Source organism: Vombatus ursinus, unplaced genomic scaffold, assembly GCF_900497805.2.
Source record: "Vombatus ursinus unplaced genomic scaffold, bare-nosed wombat genome assembly UNPS02014830.1, whole genome shotgun sequence".
NCBI classification, from domain to species: Eukaryota; Metazoa; Chordata; class Mammalia; order Diprotodontia; family Vombatidae; genus Vombatus; species Vombatus ursinus.
This window is the reverse complement of record NW_020954608.1, coordinates 28599380-28619509: the sequence shown is the minus strand read 5'-3', so window position 1 is coordinate 28619509 and position 20130 is coordinate 28599380. Positions and strand designations below refer to the sequence as shown.

The window sequence follows — 20130 nt, the reverse complement described above, 5'->3', positions numbered from 1 at the left end:
ATTTTCCAAAGTAAAGCTTCAGAATGATGACACTAAGATAAAAGGAAGAAAAGCATGGAGGAATGAAGTCCTAATGCCCATAATTGCATATGCTTTTGATGCTAGGGATAGAGGGAGCGAGAGGAGGAGGGACAATCTACAGATAAGCTACGAAGAAAAGGCAAATAAATAATTTGTATAAGATATTTTAACATAGTCTGTATAAAGTCTTCACTTTGCTGTCATCATTTTTGCAAACTTTTCATGGTTTTTGGGACCATTATAATCAATATCTGCTTTCCTGATCATTTCATCAACCTCTTTATCATCTATTAACTTCCTTCCAAAGTTTGTCATTACATGTCAAAATTCACGAATATATCTACTGCCATCCTTATCAAATACATGAAATGCTTCTCTAATTTTTTCTTCACTATTTGTATCTTTCATTTTTCCTGCCACTGTCACCACCATTATCATCACCACCACCACCACCATCATCATCAGAAATTCTGGAAAGTCAATTATCACATTACCATTCGAATATACTTCATTAATCATAGCCTGTAATTTGACTTCTATGGAGTTCTGCCCAAGTGACCTTGTTACAGCCCCCAATACCTATACTATGATAACACCACCTCCATTCTTGTCAAATAGTGAAAAGACTTTTTTGAATTCCTCAATCTGCTCATTTATCAATTGATCAGCCACGGTGCCCAGGTTCCTGTCAGACAGCCTCTATACTTGATAGATATACTCAGATTCTATAACTTTAAAAAATTATAGACTAGAAAATTATCACCAAAGATATACATTTCCATATTAAAAACCCAGAAAAGAGGATTGCATATGAAACTGTGAATTTGTTACATAACAGCTTGATTTTAAATATGTGTGTATGTGTGTGTGTGTGTGTGTGTGTGTGTGTGTGTAAGTGAACATGGTAGTACCAACATTTTTCTGTTTGTGTCTCCTTCTGGATTTCCTTCTGTTTTCTTCTGTGTATATTACAAATGTTTCAAAGATGCTCTTTTTTGAGAGGTACCACGATGTAGTAGAGAGAGCACTCATTGGACATGGAGTCAGGAAGGCCTGGGCTCGAATCCTGACTCAGACACTAGCTTTGTGACCCTGGACTTAACATCACTAGGCACTTGGTTTCCTCACTTATAAAATGAGGGGACTGGTTCCCTTCTAGCTCTAAATCTATGATATTACAATCTTTTCTTTTCTTTTTTTGCATCACTATCACCACTCTGCCGCTTTCTCCCACAACTCTTCCTCCACCTCCAAATAAAAGTCCTCACTTGTAACACATTAGTCAGACAAAACAAATTTGTGATTTATTGGTTATGTAGGAAAATGCATGTCTTATTTTGTCCCTACAGTCCATCACCTTTTTTTCAGGAAGACAGAAGCATGCTTCTTTTGCAGCTATGATTGGATACCTATTATTTATGATTTATAACTTTCTATGTCTTCCTCCTTTTGTAGAAAACTTCTCATCACTTTACAATACCTCAAATTAGTGATACCTTAGTGGTGTGACATTATAAACTCAACCTGGAAGACCAGACACCATTTCCGCTAGCCATCTTTGATTCTTTTTTCTCCCTCCCCTCTTATATTCAATTAGTTACCAAGTCTCATTGATTCCATTTCTGCTTTTGAATTTATTCCCTTTTCTCATCTTCTACTATCATCATTCTAATATAGGCTTTCATTTCCAACCATGTGCACTATTAGAATAGCTTCCTACAAGATCTTCCTACATCCATTCTCTGTCCTCTCCAATTCATTCTACATGCTATGGAGAGAATTTGCATCATCAGTGATTATCACAGTGTCTGGCACATAGTAAGTGCTTAATAAATGCTTTTTCATTCATTCATTTATTCATTCACTCATTCATCAGTCACTCACTAGCTTAGTAATGAGGAAGCCATGGATACAGATACTGCCTTGGATATTTTAGTTGTGTGACTCTGGGAAAATTATTTAGTATCTCAGTGACATAGGCAACTCTCTAAGTTATGGACTAGTTGTAGATTGGTGGAGGGAGTTGGCACATTGGGGTTCCCCAGGCTTATAAAATCAAATGTTTGGAAGCCCCATTCCCACTAAAATGTAACTCGAGTTATGTCATTTCTTTGCTAAAAAAAACTCCAGCGAATCAACTTGGCAATTAAATTCAAAGAACATTTCATCTACCATGTATAAGGTCCTGTGAGAGGCTCCATTTTATTATAGTTGTATGCAAATTAAATGGTAAAAAGTAAAATAGTTAAATTTATTGACATATATAGTAAATCTTACAGTTTTTTACATCTTTAAAAAACTTTCGATTTGCAATGTATCCTTCTTTTGTTCCAATCACTTGTTTTGTATGACTTGTCATTGTGTTCACAAAATTTTGATCCATATCTTTAATTTTTCATCACAAAACCAAACTTTTATCATATTGGATAGTAAGTATATCTTTGATGAATAGTCCATTTTTCCAAATCTAACTTTAATTGTAAGCATGGTTTTGTTTTGTTTTGTTTTGTTTGTTTTGTTTGTTTTTGTGAGGCAATTGGGGTTAAGTGACTTGCCCGGGTCACACAGCTAGAAAGTGTCAAGTGTCTGAGGCTGGATTTGAACTCAGGTCCTCCTAACTCCAGGGCTGGTGCTCTATTTATTGCACCACCTAGCCACCCCTAAGCCATAGGTTTTTGGTGAAATTTAAATCAGTCAAATTCCCAAGCTGCTAAAGCCTGCTCAATTTCATCTCTTTGAGATATATGTATTTATATACATACATATATACATATATAGAGAGAGAATGTATGTATGTATGTATGTGTGTATGAGTGTATGTGTATATGTATGTATTATGTCTAGGTATCTAGGTGGCATAGTTGATAGAGCACTGGACCTGGAATCAGGAAGACCTATATTCAAATCTGGCCTTAGACATTACTAACTGTGTGACCCTGGGTAAGTCACTTAACCTCTGTCTGCCTCAGTTTTCTCATCTGCAAAAGGAGGATAAAATAACACCTACCTCTTAGGGTTGTTGTGAAGATCAAATGAGATATTTATAATGTGTTTTTACAAACTTTCAAGTGTTACATAAGTGCTAGCTATATTCTTAATGCATTCCATCTCCTTTTAATGAATTTCTGTAATCCTGTAAGAATTCTGCTTCTTAGTATATCAATATATTTATTAAACCTCACCATTAACTCAAAGGCTACAAAACTTCCAAAATCAATGGAAGTAAAACATTCCTCAAAAATTTTTAGGGTGATGTTTTACAGTATGATAAAGATGCCCAGATCTTTTAGACTCACCCAGACCTTTTGGGCAATGGCTTTCCTGTAGTCTTGAATGAAAAAAAAAAGTTTTATCAGTTAAAAACCACCTTTTCCCAGTCTTTGGTACTCCAGTCTTTACACTGCCTTGTCCATGACAAGTGGTTTGTTTTTTTTCTTCATAACAAGAGTTAGCAGCTATTTTCCTACTGGTTTTCTTGAAGAAGTCTACATCACACTATAGAAGAATCAATAGCAACCCTTCTAGCTTCCAAGTCTTCTCTAAAAGTCTTTACTTTTTATCTGAGGATTAATGAGGCCATTTTTTACAGCAACAGTTTGTCAGTTCATGACATTGTTTTTCATTTCCAATTGCACTTTGCTTTATACTTCAGAGAAACTAATCCTCTTTCATTGTGGGTTTAAATGACCCTTGAATTGCTTGACTTCCCCATCCCAATAGCGGTTTCAATCTTTCCGGGGTGATTGTAAAGCAAATAATTTGCTCAGAACTGGTTTTGTTTGTAAGAATGGTTCAAATGCCTCTTTTTAAATGAACATCCATATTTTTCCCATTGACGATTAGGCTCAGGTTTGCAGGGTATGTCACATTATCCTATTCCCTTCTGTGGTTTCTGGTGGATATAGAATAGTCTTATGCCATTTCATTTTCCCTTCCTTTAAGGTCTTTCTTTTGGTTGCTTGCAGAATTTATTATTCGTCACTGGAATTATTCAATTTAATCACAGTGAATAAATGAATGAATAAAGCATTTGTTAAGCACTAAGTGCAAACCATTGTGCTAAGTGCTGAAGATACAACTACATAAGTAAGACAATCTCTGTTCTCAGAGAGCTCAGGTTCTAATAGGGTAGACAGCACTTATAGGAGGTTTCTGCTGCAAGTCAGATGGAAAAATCCCTTGGTGGTAGGAACTTTTCCCTTCTGAGTCTGCAGAAGTTGTGTGGCTGTAGTACCTACAGGGGCAGTTGCCAGATGGAATCTTCACAGCAATTACTTCCCAGGATGATGTCTCAGGGCACTGGGCTATTTTCAAGGCTCTTGGGTTCAAGCTGTCTCCATCAGGCTCTGAGAGGATAGATTCTCTCTCTCTGTCTCTCTCCCTCTCCCTCTCCCTCTGTCTCTCTCTCTCCCTCTGTCTCTCTCTCTCTCTCTCTCCCCCTCTCTCTCTCTCTCTCTCTCTCTGCCTTGTTGCTTTAGCTAATTGGATTTCCATGTAGCAATTAGTTGCCAGTTATGTGGGGATGACTGGCCCCTTCTCCAAAGAAGATGATTTCCCAGATGATGACTGTAAAGGCTGAGCTACAAGTAGTACTGGGACATCCTTTTGGGGCTTCTGTACCTACCTACTTGTTGGTGGCAGTTGGTCAGCACTTGTTGCTGGTGATGATGAGGATGGTAGGTCTTCTTTCCCCAGTGATTTTCCCCCTCAATAATGGCTATGGAGGCTGAGTTGGGAGCAGTTCTGGTGATGTAGGGGGAACTGTTATTCCTAAGCTCTGTGATTCAGGGTCCTTGGTTATCTCCATCGGGGTCTGAGGAGAGATGGTGGACAAGGTGGTGGTGGTCTAGTAGCCTGACAATCGGCTATGTTCAGATTTTGCAATGGATTTTGCAGCAAAGGGTATTGTTTTGGAGGTGATTTGTGGATTCTTGTGATTGGCATTTCATTTCCTGTGTTCAGAAATTCTAGACAATTTTCTTGTGTTATTTCTTGCATTATATTATTCAGGTTTTTTGACTTGTGTTCTTTTGGGAGAACTATAATTCATAAATTGTCTCCATGTATCCTGTCTTCAAGATCAATATATTTTCTAAGTATAGAAATCATACTTTAAAAAAAAGATTGTTTTTTGCTTCTCTTCTTCCAGATTGTCCTCAACTTCTGTGTTTTTGCACTCTCAATCATTTGATCTCTCTTTTATTTCTTTGTTTTTTGAGGCAACTGGGGTTAGGTAATAAGTGTCTAAGGCTGGATTTGAACTCAGGCCCTCCTGACTCCAGGACCAGTGCTCTATCCAGTGCACCACCTAGTGCACCAGTGCACCCTTCTTTTGTTTCTTTGATGAGATTTCCACCATTTTAATTTTATTGATTATTTCTACTGTGAAAGCCATAAATACTGCTTTCATGATTCTTGTTTCTCTCTTGAACCTTTTAGGAACGTCTTACTGAAGTTATGTGTTTTCTTGGAAATCCATGGGTCTTCTGCCTCCTCAGGTATTAGTTCATTTTCCTTTGTCTTGCAATATTTACTCAAAGATGTCTGTACTTCTTTAGATGGTTTGGATACTGTATTTCCTTCTGTTATTACTATCTTCCCTATTGATTTAGCTGCTTGTGCTCTGAGTTATATAATTTTATATATAATTTATATATGATAATATTAAATAGTTATATAAAATATAAATAAACTATATCTTATAATCTCTTCTTGGTCACTTTCTGACTCCTTCCCGTTTGATAGTGGCTTCCCTTGGGTCTGAACTTCAAAGCTGTTCCAGCCTATTCACACGATAGGGAATTTGCTTTTCACTAGCCTTGGCCCAGGGCAGGACACAGAATTGGCCATAGCTTGATGCCATTCTCCTTCCCTTCAGGCCTGGTGGAGCCTTACTCACACTCTGGAACCTTGCCCCATTTCCCTCTGTTCTTCAGTTCTCTGGCTGAGCATTGTTACAGCATAGCCTGTTTCCCTCCTCCCATCTCAAGCAGAGCAAGCTTTTGACTTTTGGCTTTCCGTGGTGAAGGGAGAGGTGTGGAGTAGAGCTGAGTCTGTTAAGGCCTATAGATAGGCCTCTGCAGCCCTGCTGAATGGGGAGTTGTGACAGGGGATGCTGAGTGAGTACATCTGGGAGGAGGGATTAGCCTTCTCTATTGTTAATTCATCATATTGTTACCTGGTTAGGGTTTCTGGTGTCTTAGACCAAGGAGACAGGTGAAATTGCTTCGTTTCTTGAATATAATTCTTATTTTGGAGAGGTTTGAGAGGTCATGAGGATCAGAGGAAATGTCTAGTTCTCCATCTTGGTCATATGATCTGGATGTTCTACAATCTTTCTAATAGTCATATTAAAAGTTGTAATTCTTCTGGGCAAGTCACTTAACCCCATTGCCTAGCCAAAAAAACCCCAAGAAAAACAAAAAACAAACAAACAAAAAGTTGTAATTCTTATTACAACTTTTGCATCTTTCCTTGGAGTAATATCCATTCTTTAAAAAAAAAAACACAGAATTAAAAATACAAGAAGAGTAACACATATATAGCATTAAATCCAGCAATTTGCTGACTGAGAACTAATTAACAGTGGAGAAACTGGTTCAACTCAATTTCCCCTTGTAAAGGTCAGACTTTTAAAGTCAGATTTGTGACAGGATCACACATACTTGTCCACTACTTTTACAAAATGAAAGCACATCAAAAGTAGCATTTGTCCCAAGCAATTTGCATGACCAGACCAAATAAAGTTCAAGTTCCTTTTTTTCTGGAATTCACAGGCCCTATATAGGCTATCTTTCTAGTTTTATAAAACCATAGATTTAGAGACAGAAGAAACCTTACAGGTTATTTCATCCACACATACTCCTCTTACTTTACAAATGTGAAAATTGGTGGTCAGAGAGATTAAGTGACTTCAATGAATCAATAAACATTCATTAAACACTTACTAGTGTCAGGCACTGTGCTAAAGATATAAAAGAGGCAAAAGACAATCCCTTACCTTAAGGAGTTTATGATCTAATCCGGGAGGGGGCAGCTAGGTGGTACAGTGGATAGAGCACTGGCCCTGAAGTCAGGAGGACCTGAGTTCAAATCCAGCCTCAGACCAAACACTTGAGACTTAATAGCTGTGTGACTCTGGGCAAGTCACTTAACCCCAATTGCCTAAAACAACAACAACAAAAACAAAAACAGCAATCTAATGGGGGAGATGCTACACAAACAAATATATATCTATGTACATACATATGGCAAACTATATATAGATTAAACAGGAAATAATTACCAGAGGGAAGACACTAGAATTAAGAGGGGATAGCGAAGGCTTCTTGAAGCAGGTGGGATTTTAGTTGGGACTTACAGGTAGCCAGGGAGATTAGAAGTCAGGGCTGAAGAGTGAGAGTATTCCAGGCATTGGGGACAGCCAGAAAAAAAAATGCATGGAGCTGAGAGATGGAGAGTCTTGTTTGTGGAACAGCCAGGGGGCCAGTGTCACTGCAGTAAGGTCTAAGTTACAGTGTCAGGGAGTAAGAGAACACTGGAAAGGTAGGAGGGTACGCAAGGTCACTCAGATAGTACGTAGAAGAATAAGGAATTAAGCCCGGGTTGTTTGACTCTAAATCACAGTATTGTTGTTATTGTTTTCCATTAAACTACCCCAGGTTCTCATATTAATCCTCAGTGTACTCTAAGCTTCAAACTAGACAGTCTTCTAGCCATTTAATATGTCCCACATACTCCCATCTATCTTTGTGCATGTCCTCCCTTCCTTCTGTTAATTTCTACTCATCCTGTTGTAGAAAGGATAGGCACATCTTGCTTCCATAGCCCCCTGGGAAATATACTTTAGCATATCAACAGAAATACTGCACAATTTGGGCAATGGATCTTATGAGAGTTGGCAAGCCTGCAAAGGCTTAGGGAAGTGGGAAAATGAGGCTGAGATGGCAGAGAAGCCGTTGGGAGCAGCATGGCAGCAACAATGACTGGATTGGTCATGGTTTCCTTTCCCAGAGTCATGGGGACAAGAAGGGAAGACAAGGGTGGTTGCCCAGGAGTCAGACAATGTTTAATCATGGCCTCTTCTCTTTGTGACTGAAGCTTCTGTCAGACTTCGAGTGCCTACGTTAGGAATATGGAAAACCTGAATTGTCTCTATCTAATTCCCACTTGACTTGCTTGTTCATGAGCAAGCATTTGTGTGCCATTTGTGTCCACAATGGTCTAAGCCATTTCCTTTACGCCAGCTTTTGCTGTTTCTCTGATTTGGGTTGACCAGGACATTCATTCAGATGTTAACTGTGTTCTGAAAGTGTAGAAGGTGTGTAAGCTTGTATGTGGCAGGTGTATGAGGTAATCCAGCTTGGGGAGGCTATATTGATCCCTTTGAACCTAATGAGCTCTTGTTTACTTTTATGAATGATTGTAGAGCTCTCCCCAGCAAGCAGAATCTTAAACTGGAACTCAGACCTTCACTTTCCCCTAGAAAAGTGAACATTTTGGAACCTCCAGGCTGGTTATACTAAGAGCAGTGAGGGCAGGTCCCTGAGGCTAAAACTTTGACCCTTTATCTACAGGGAGAATAAGAGCAAGTAGTTTTTACTTTCAGTTTTACTCCGCAAACTTACTCTCCCCGTTCACTATTTATAACCACTTACCTAGTAGTTACACTATGAAGGCCAAGGCCGATGCCATCCTGATCCTCCTCCTATGTGGAAATGAGCTCCCTCCTCAGGGCTCATAAAACACTTTGTTTTGCAACTGCCTAGTGTACTTATCATACAATGCATATTGTAATAGTAATAATGATAATGATAGCTAGCATTGATATAGTGTCTACTATGTGCCAGGCACTGTGCTAAGCACTTTATAATTATTATCTCATTTGATCTTTACACACCCTGGAAGGTAGGTCTATTATTACCCCCATTTTACAGATGAAGAAACTGAGACACAGACTTATATGTCTCAGGATGACATAGAGACTTGCTCAGGGTCACATAGCTACTAAGTGTCTGAGGCTGGATTTGAACTTAGGTCTGCCTAAGTCCAGGTCTGGTGCTGTATCCACTGTGCCACCTAGCTGTCCCTATGTATTTTATTTTTTACCTTGTTCCCCTATTAGACTATAAGCTCCATGAGGGCATGAACAATCTTATCTAAGCTTTATTATCTTCCATGGTGCTTAAAAGAGTACTTCGCCTATAGAAGGTGTTGTGGTTTTTTTTGTTTGTTTGCTTGTTTTGTTTTTCTTTTTTTTCTTTTTTTGTTTTGTCTTGATTTTTTTTTTTTTTTGGTGAGATAATTGGGATTAAGTGACTTGCCCAGGGTCACACAGCTAAGAAGTGTCAAGTGTCTGAGGCTGCATTTGAACTCAGGTCCTCCTGACTCCAGGGCCAGTGCTCTATTAGAAGATGTTATTTCATAAATGTTTGTTGAATTAAATTATGTGATTAGACTTAGACGAAGTTAGTTTGTTCCACTCAAGTGAAATACTTCAATATATAAGGTACAATTGCAGTAACCATTGCAGTTTTCTCTTGTGAAGCAAGAGAAGAAAAAAGTCAAGTTTAAGTATCAGTTGATTAGAAATAGTTCAATCTGAGTCCATTTAACCAACATTTAATAAATACTTTCTATGTGCAAGAAACTATGTTATGTGCTAGGGAATCAAAGAGAAAAAACAGACAATCCCAGCCCTTAAGAAGTGTATACTCTAGTAGGGTAGGTGATGTGGTAGATAGAGTGCTGGGCTTGGAGTCAGGAAAAACTGAGATCAAATCCTGCCTCCTCTATTTACTAGTTGTGAACTCTTAGAAAAGTCACTTGACCACTTTGTGCCTCAGTTTCTTCAGCTGTAAAATGGGAGAGGGGAGTGGGGACTTAGTGACCTTTAAGACCCCTTCCAGCTCCATTAAGCTTACTTTCTAATGGGGAGAAACTATAATGAATGCAAGCAAATACATACAAAGTAATTTCAGCATAAACAAGTAGGAGGAATTGGGAAAGGTTTTGGGTAGGAGGTGGTACCTGAGATGTGATTTTAAGGAAGCTAAGGATTAAGAATTAAAGCAGAGAGGTAAGGAAAGTGAGAATATCAGTCAGAGGGGACCATCTCTGCAAAGGCATGGAGGTAGAGTACTTCCCATCCAGATGATATATTTGATTCCCTAATGCCCAGAGCAGGCTATCAAATGCCCTCTTTCCTCTTTTCCCTGCCCAAAGTGCTTGCATCACCAAGATTGACCCGCCATCTTCATCGAAGCAATTCAGGGTATTCAGCCTGATCTGTAAAATTGATTTTCGCTCCATATTCATAATAAGTGTGCTCTGCTTTGTGAATTAAAGCATCACGTTGGAGAGCATACAAGATTAGAATTTGAGAGAGCTGGTTCCTAAATTAGCTCTTTAACTTAATGCCTTGTATTATCTTTGCTGTTGGGATTAGTGCATTTTAAAGGAGTCATCAAAAGTAGTTTTTATCTCCAAGTTTAGATTTTTTAAAATCTCCAAATTTATCAGTTTTTACAAATAAAATAGAAATGAAAACAAGTGGGAAAAATTCTTTCAACCAAGAATAACCATTCTATTTGGATCAGAAACATTTGGAGGTAGGGATATCATGCTACTAATTTTTATCGAGAAGTAGGAACTTCCAGATCCCCCTTAGTTTTATTATGGGGCCCTTAATTTCTGTGTCATTAAAATGGGAAAGAGAATCTGTTTCTAAATAGCTAGAGGAGTTTATGGCCTCCTCTCCCAGGCCTGGGCCCTGCTAGCCAATGCTGGTATACATTCTGCTTAACCAGTTTCCGGTTAGAACAGCTGCTGGAACTCTCCCCAAGTTTGCTGATGTGGCCCTCATCCTGAGGGCTTCCCCAATCCCCACTCTATGGCATAGAGAGAATGATGCCATCCTGGTTAATCTTTAGAGAATGCTCTTTCCTACTGGTACACATTCCTTGACTCCCAACCCTCCATTGGGAACATGGAAGCTGCCATTGCCCTTGTTCTGAAAACTCTATGTAAATCTGACACCCTAATGGCTCTGGACATCCCCCTGCACTAGTGCATGCTAGCCCATGGGAGGGGGTGAGAGGGGCCACATGCAATTCTATCTCTGATGGAATATCTATCTGTCTATACTCTCTGATACTGTGCTTGGCTGTGAATATTAATAAACCATTTTGACTCATCCTAGGATCATTCATGCTAACTCTACTCCAAATTTGTATGACAATTCCCATTCTATAATGAATAATGAGGTAATGTCTGCTACTTCAGAAATTTTCAGAAGGACTACATTTGAGTATACATATATATATATATATATATATAATTCCTTGATAAATAAATACACAGAGATAATTCTTATTTTCAGTGTCTAGTAGGGCATACAAAAGGTATCTGCCATTGTCAGCAGCAGCTAGGTGGCACAATGGATAGAGAGGTGAGCCTGGAGTCAGGAAGACCTGAGTTTAAATATGACCTCAGATACTTACTAGCTGTGTAACCCTGTGCAAATCACTTAATAGCTGTCTGCCTCAGTTTCCTCAACTGTAAAATGGGGATGATAATAATAGCATCTACGTCAGAGGATTTGTTGTGAAGACCTAATGAAAAAATACAAGTGATCAGCACTATGCCTAGCACATAGTAGCTGCTTAATAAATGTGGTTTCCTTTCTTTCTTCTTTGAATATGAGATAGTAGAAGGAGTGCTAGAGTTGGAATCAGGAGGACCTGGGTTCTAATCCTGCCTCTGATACTTCTTGTGACCTCAGGCAAGTCTTTTCTGGGACAATTTCTTCTATTAAATGGGGACGAGAGCAGCTTTGTCACAGTGTTATTCTGAGGAATTAATGAAATAACATATGTAAAGTGACTGGCAAACTTTGAAGTACTTTATAAATGTTAGCTATCATTGTGTATGTGCGCATGTGTGTTTGTGGTTTTTTTTTTTTTTTTGGCAGGGTCCAAATGGAAGAGGGATTTTGTATAGATGACAAGGCACTCAACATATTCCTGGTTATAGGATGACACTGTGCATTAGAATGTAAGCTTCTTGGTGGCAGGGACTGTCTCATTGCCTTTCTTTGTATGCCTAGTGCTTAGCATAGTGTTTGGCACTTATCAAGTTTAATAAATTTAATTAATTAATAAATTCTTGTTGACTTGATTTGTATCAAGCCCCAGAGCAATGAAATCCATGATCCTTTGAAGAATGTTTGCTCAGGAGAATCTGGGTAAGGCCCTCCAGAATCCCTGTTGTGTCTCCTTAAGGAGTTTCCTCCTTAACCAGGTTAGCTTCTTGCTAAATTGTAAACTTGTCTAGCCCTACCACGTTAAAGAGGACTCCTTGACTTAAAGTTGGTTCACACACCTTGGCTATATATACATACATACATGCACATATGCACATGCACACACACACATTGGGCTATATACACACTTTGCTTATGAGCTACCACTGTGTGCTTCTCAAATCAATATACATTTACTAAGTGCCTACTATGTTCCAGATGCTATAGTAAGTGTGGGGGGTACAAAGAAGGTAGAAATAGTCTGTGTCCTCAAAGTGCTCATAGACCAATGTGGGAGATAACATTCAAACAACTATACACAAACAAGATACACACACACACACAAACTATACAACTATATAGAAATAAGACATATCTACATCTATCTGTATCTATATTTTGAAGACAATCTCAAAAGGGAAGGCACTAGTGTTATGGGGGATCAAGAAAGGTTTCTTGTAGAAGGTGGAATTTTAGCTAAGGCTTGAAGGAAGCCAGCGAAGCCAGGAGGTAAAGATGAGAGAGGAAGACATGGGACATATGGGGCGCTATAGGGGTCAGTCAGGGAAAATGCATGGAGTCAGGAGATGGAATGTTGTGTGGGAGGAACAAGCAAGGAAACCAATGTCACATGGAGGGAAGGAAGGTGTAAAAAGATAGGAAAGTCAGGTGATGAAGGGCTTTAAAAGCCAAACAGAACATTTTATATTGGATCCTGGAGGTAAGAGGGAGCCACTGGAATCTGTTGAATGGGGAGGTGGGGGAGGGGTGGCATGACACTGTCAGACCTGTTCTTTGGGAAGAGAAATCTGAGCCGAGTGGAAGACGGACTGGATTGGGGAGACACTGGAGGCAAAGAGACCAATCAGCAGGCTATTGCAGTCATCTAGAGCTAAGCTGATGAGGGCCTGCATCAGACTTGTGTTAGTGTCAGAGGAGGGAAAGGTATGTATAAGAGAGATATTGTGAAGGTAAAATCAACAGGCCACAGCAACAGATTGGATAGGAGAAGGTGAAAAAGCGAGATGAGAAGGACACTTGGGTGACTGGAAGGATGGTGGTACTCTCAACAGTAATAAGGAAGTCAGGAAGAGAGGAGGGTTTAGGGGAGAAAGATGAGTTCAGTTTGGGATATGCTGAGCTCAAGTGTCAATGGGATATTCTTTTTGATGTAGCCAGATGTCTTTTCTTTTCCCACTCAACTGCACTCATTCTATACTTTCTTCCACAATGCTCCCAGTAAACCTATTGTTGGGAAATCTCATCTTGCAAGGTCCAATCAGCCCTATTACTCCTACCTCATTGGTACCCTCTGCCCCTCTGATGGGAGGTTAGAACCATAAACTCCTCCTCAGAAGGAGGGGGAACAGGACTGACATCTCAGACATTTCATTTCCCACTTGGCTGTGCTCATTTTGACCCTCTTTGTCTTCTCTACCATCCCTGTGCCCCTGGCTGGATACCTTCCCCCTTCTACTCCCACCTTTTCAGCTTTCTTTTATGTGTTGTTTTAACCTGTTAGATTGGAAGCTCCTTGAGGGCAGGGACTGTCTTTTTTCATATTTGTATCCCCAACACTTAGCACAGTGCCTGGCACATAGTAGGTGCTTAAGAAATGTTAATTGAGGGGCAGTTAGGTGGCGCAGTGGATTGAGCACTGGCCCTGAAGTCAGGAGGACCCGAGTTCAAATCCAGCCTCAGACCAAACACTTGACACTCATTAGCTGTGTGAACCTGGGCAAGTCACTTAATCCCAATTGCCTTAAAAAAAAAAAGAAAAAGAAAAAGAAAAAAAAAAGAAATGTTAACTGACTATCAACTAATGAGTTTGAAATGTCTGATGGGCAGTGCGGGATGCTACACTGTAGCTACAGTAATTCCAATTACAGCTGGATAAATAAATATGAGAATCATCTACATCAAGATAATAATTGGGAACTGAAGAGTTAACCAAGAGAAATGGTATACAGGAAGAAGCAAAGATGGCTCAGGAAAGAACCTGGAGGGATACCCATGGTTAGTGGGCATGACATGGATGAAGATCTAGCAAAAGAGATAGAAGAGTGGTCAGACAGGTAGGAGAACTGAGAGAGAGCAATGTCTTGAAAGCCTAGAGAGAAAAGATTACCAAGGAGGAGAGGGTGATTGCCGGTGTCCAAGACTGCAGAAAGGTCAAGATGGATGAGATTAGAGAAAAGGGTCATCAGATTGGGTAGTTAGGAGATCACTGGTAACTTTGGAGAGACTTATTTCAGTTGAATGATGATGTTAGAAGTCATACTGCAGAGTGAGAGGAAAGGAAGTGGAGGCACTCATTGTAGCTGGCCTCAAGGAGTTTAGTCATGAAACAGGAGATACAGAGCTGTATCTAGTTCTAGCAGGAACGTAAGGATTGAGTGAGGTTTTCTTTTTTGTTTGTTTTGTTTGTTTGTTTTTTAGGATGGGGAAGACATGATTGTCTTTACAGGCAGTAGGGAAGCAGCTAGCAGATAGGGAGAAAATGAAGATTAGTGAGAGTGGGGATGATAGAGGGGTTTGCCTTGGCAAAGAGAAGGGCCACCTTTCCACGTGAGACATGGTGAAGGAAGAGAAGGCAGAAGGCATGAGTGATGGTGGGTGAGGAGGAAGGCAGAAGAGGGAGCTCTCAGTGAATGCTCCCTAATTTCTTAGTGACATGAAGTTGAGAGGGTAGAGGAAGGGAAGCTGTGAGAAATTTAAGGAGGGATAGAGAGGTATAAAAGGATTGCCTTGCCTCAATCTTCTTAACAGCCAGTAACAAAGGCATTCACTCAAACAGCATAATAAGAACAGTGGTTATTGAGCATTTTCCCCAAAATTCTGAGGTGCAGTCTTCAAATATACACAGAATCCACAGGAGAAAGACTGGATCCATGCTTACATTACAATGGCAATTGTAGTAGGGTACAAGTTGGGAACCCACATGGCCAGGACAATTCATAGCTCTGGAGTCCTGACTTCCTTTCTCATTTCAATCAGTTGGCTGAGTTGGACAAAGCAAGTTGCTAAGGTGCCTAAATGGTTCCAAAGCAGACTTGGCTGCTGCTGGACTTGACAAGGTCAATGATTGGCCACTGGGCATAGGTTTTGTAGGAGTTAGCCAAGCAGGTTGCCCTATGGCTGGGCCCTTCAACGGAATGGCATTTCTGCTAAATGAACTGAACCACTAGACTCCTTGAGGGTGATCTAAGTAAGGAAAACCACTTTGGCAGCTATGTGGAGTATATATTGTGAAGGGTGAAAGACAAGACAGGGCAACTGATTAGGAGGACATTGCATGGTTCAGGCAAGAGGTGAAGAGGGTCTAAGTTAGGATTATGGATGTTGGAGTAGTAAGAAAAGGTCAGATGTAAGAGAAGTTTTAGAAACAGAAACAGCACATTTTGGCAACTGATTAAATATGTGGGGTGAAAAAGAGGGAGGAGTGAACAATGATGCTGAGATTATAAATCTGTGTGACTTGTATCCTCAACAGAAATTGGGAAGTTCAGAAGAGGAGCAGGTTTGGGAGGAAAGTTAGTGAGTTGTTTTGGACATGCTGAGTTTGAAAAGCCTATGGGACAGTCAGTTTGAAAAGTCAAATGGGCAGCTGATGATGAGAGAATGAAGTTCAGAAGAGAGACTGAGGCTGGATATGTAGAATCCTCTGCATAAATATGACAGTTAAACCCAGGGGAGCTGATTAGGTCACCAAATGAGAGAATACAGAAGAGAAGAGGGCCTAGGGTCAAACCTTGGGCTTCATTCACAGCTAGGGGATGCAATATTCTGGAGGAGGTTACTAGCAACTGAAGAGAATAAGATGGGTTTCCTGTAGGCTAAGTTTTGAAGATGGGAATCTCTAAGTCATGATAAGGAAGACTTGTGTTCATGTCCTACCTTAGATAGCTGTGTGATCCTAAGCAAGTCATTAAACTGCTCTGGGCCACAGGTTCTTCATCTATAAAATGAAGAGGATCAATGACCTCTAACAGACAATCCACCTCAATAAATTATAATATTCCAAGGGAATTCCTAGGGGAGGGGTCAAGAGCCAAAGAGATTGTGAGAATCACCCTTTTCCTTTTCCAGACCGAATCTAATCCATGTAAACTTAGTTTTGGGCCACCAGTTATAGCTCAAAAGAGGTAAGCTTAAAAATCCATATAGGAAAAAAAAATCCAAATAGATGAAAATGCCTCTTGTGCAGACTGTCATATGGAAGTTAAATGGTCAGTTCCTCAAGTTCATAAATAAGTACATGTTGTATATCTAGAACAGGCATTGAAGATGTATCTCACATAGCACTTTATTTTTTCACCTGTCTAGTGCATTTATCATATAATGCTGTGATTCACCACACTCTGTCCTGCTGACCAGACCATTTCACTTTGGAGGTACCCTCACTGATCCAAACTAGATATTCTAGTACCTTGTTGAATATCTTTCCTATGCTACTGCTAAGTAAATCTTTTGTTAACTGCTGAATGACCAATGAGAGTCTAATTTTGTTCTAATATACCTAAACAAGAATGGGACCCAATGGCCCAAATCAGACCTGCCTGTTACAGATGCAAATGGAAAATGACCTAATGTGATACAATGAGTATATTTGGCAGAACCTCTATGGAGTAAATATTTGAGAACTTTGGGTGCAAAGATTTGAATGTTTTGTGATCTGTACAGATGGAGGGAATATCCACATGAAGAGGTTAACATACATCTCCTTTGAAGTTTTGAAATGTAATTCCAAAACATTACTTTGAATCATTATTGCGACCATACACTCACCTTGCGTTGGCATCCTCTTGGTTGACCTGCCAACATAAGTTTCCCATGATTTAAGAGGGTTAGTTTTAAGGAACTAAAGTGGGTACATATGCTTGCTATGGGACCATGCAGAGAGTTAAGCAGGTGCAGATAGGAAACATAATATCGCTATGTTGTTGCCTCCCACCACGGCTGCTTCTCTTGAGAAAGTCATTACTCCTACTGCCTCCTCCCCCTTTTCTGATTATTGATATCACCATTGCCTCCATGACCTGCTGCCCTGGCTCTTGTGTGAGACAGTCAGGAAGAACTCCTTTTGTTCTGGTGGAAAGAAAGGAACCAGTTCAGGGGTTGGTGCTCTGAGAGAATGACTAGTATGAGCTCTGCCGCCACTCCTCCCCTCCAATTCCCCCCCGCCCCATTTTGGTTTAGATGGGACCCAGTGGCAGAGGATGGGCAGATATGGATGGTTTTCAATCTACATTCTAGATCTCATTATATTACCATTTCCCCAAACTCATCTCTATTCTGTTGAGGGTACTACCATCCTTCCACTCTATGAGGTTTTGAACCTCGTTGCTGTCCTCATCTCTTCACTCCCAAATACGTCCCTTACTCTGCTCCAAACACCCAACTACCATCCTAACCCAGGCTTTCATCATCTTTCACATGAACTTTTGCAATAGTTTCCTAATTGATCACCCTGACTTAAGTGTCTCCCCTCTATAATAATACATTCTCCAAATTGCTGCCAAAGTGATTTTCCTTAAGTGCAAGACTGACCATATTGTCCCCCTACTCATTAAACTGCAATGGCTTCCTATTGATTCTAGGATCAAACATAAGTTCCCTATTTGGCATTTAAAGCCCTTCACAGTCTGTCCATTCTATTTTTTCACACTTACATAGCAGTCACCTTCTTGCACTTTACATTTCAGCCAAACTGGTCATCTTGTTATTCTGCATACTCATATGAAAACAAACCAAAATACCCACTCATGAATAGGAAATTAAGGTAGCATCCATTATGCAGTACCAGGTTAAAAAAAAAGAGGGAAGGATTTTTGGGAAACTTATGGCTTAAAGTCAATTTTCTTATTGTTTTTGTTTTGTATGTAATGAATGTGTATACACACAAACATGACTCTTGCCGTTATGTTTATTGGCTATCATGACCTATTTTTTGACCACGTAACATTTGATTTAAAAAAAAAGTAGCTTAAAAAAAGGAAATCCACTTATTTCACATTGGTTGATTTCACAATATTTCACATTGATCAAATTGAATGAATAATTACTAACAATTATTATTTACAAATCCTTCTCATCCCCCAACATACACAAGATTTTTTTCAGAAATAATGAAACATATTCAAAGGCATCACTGTCACTGAAAATACTATATATACATATATTTTAGTGAGAGAAAAAAGGGTTTTGGTACTGCTTTTTAATAAAATATTTTAAAATATTTTTTTATCTAATCTGTACACTTTGCAAATGTACAATGTATACGATATGCTATTAGTGATGTATGTAATTTTTAAATGCACAGGGTGTGAAGTTTAACTGCACTAAGACTTTTGGGTCACACTGTATATGGTATGTTCAGAGTTTTTTACTGACAGGGGTGTATGCATAATCAAAAGAACGTCGAGAGCACTACCTGGTAGTAGGGATTTTACCATTCATTATTTGGCAGGGAAAAACAGCTCAGCATGGTAGCTGATAAGTTAATAGTTTGCTCGACAGTTTCTGCCATTTAAAGAATCTTGTTTTGGTGGCAATCTGTGTTTCTTCTTAGCTACACAAGGTGACACAACTAACTGCACAAGCTCCTTGGAGTATTTATTACTAGAAGCACGATGTGAGAGATGACAAGCTGATCCAAAGTTTTAACAAATTTAAGCTGAATCTGTTGCTGGTTCCCTTCAGCAGGCTGCTCTAATCTACTAGTCATGAAGGCATCTTTAATTCTCAATATTCTCGAAGATTGAGCAGGATTAAACTGAATGAAATAAATTTTAGTGAAACACGTTCCCATATTTCCCTTTGGGATCAAAAAGGGTCCAAGGTAAAAGGGTCCAAGGTAAAAGGGTCCACTTAATATTTCTTTCTTTATTTATGGCTTTGTCTTTTGGAGAGGCTCCTGAGACAATTATCTCTCTGTTCCTTTGCTCCAGGTGGATATAGATTTTCCCTCATCACCAGCTCTATGCCCTTGAGGGGTGATGTCACAGATAGAGTACCACAGCTGTATGATGGGCAGGGCCATTCCCAAGGGTTTGTTAGATCCAATGTACACCACGGTGTCTACCCCTTTCTTCTTCCCACACCCACGTCTGGCTGAAGTTCACATAAAGACAGCCACCCTAAAGATGAAAGGAAAGGAGTAGTAGTCGGTGGGGTCAGTATGAAAGTGGTGGCTGGTAGCTGGCCAGCCCTTGGGTGCTGACTAATCTTTTCCATGCCATCAACTGGCCTTGCTCCCTTTTTACTGGCGAGGGAGGAGGGGAAGTTCTTATTTAGCTTCAGTCCCCTAGGCCTTACTCTAGGGAGGAGGCCCTTCAAGTCATGGTACAGAGGTGACTGCCCAGAGGAAGGCTCTAAATTGAAAAGGGAAAGCACTGATGGTAAAGGGGATGGTGAACTGCATAGGATTGGATAGCGCCCTCCTGTGTTCAAAACTGGAGCACACAGCCATTATGTTCGAACTACTTTGCATTACAGAAGATTGGTTTGGCCTTCTGATGTGTTGTTTCCATAGAAGCAGAGCTTAACCTTTTAAGCGAGGATTATAAAGCCACCTAATTCATTTAAAATTAGGCTTCAAGCATATCAGCACTTAATGCTCAAGTGTTATTGTGGGACTTGATATAGTCATTGATCTAACAGGCAGGCAGAGTCTGTTATTTTCCAACATTTGAAGAATCTTATTTTGGAGGCAATCTATATATTTTTCCATCAGCTCCACAAAGAGACACAACTTCTTGCACAAAATTACAAAAGTACTAATAAATACCTTTTAATTAACAGGCAGC

General features: G+C 39.8%; 1 pseudogene; it reads right to left on the bottom strand.

Moving 5' to 3' along the window:
- Positions 1 to 210: 210 nt before the first annotated feature.
- On the bottom strand, positions 211 to 17157 carry LOC114025465 (annotated as a pseudogene).
- Between the last annotated feature and the right edge of the window lie 2973 nt (positions 17158 to 20130).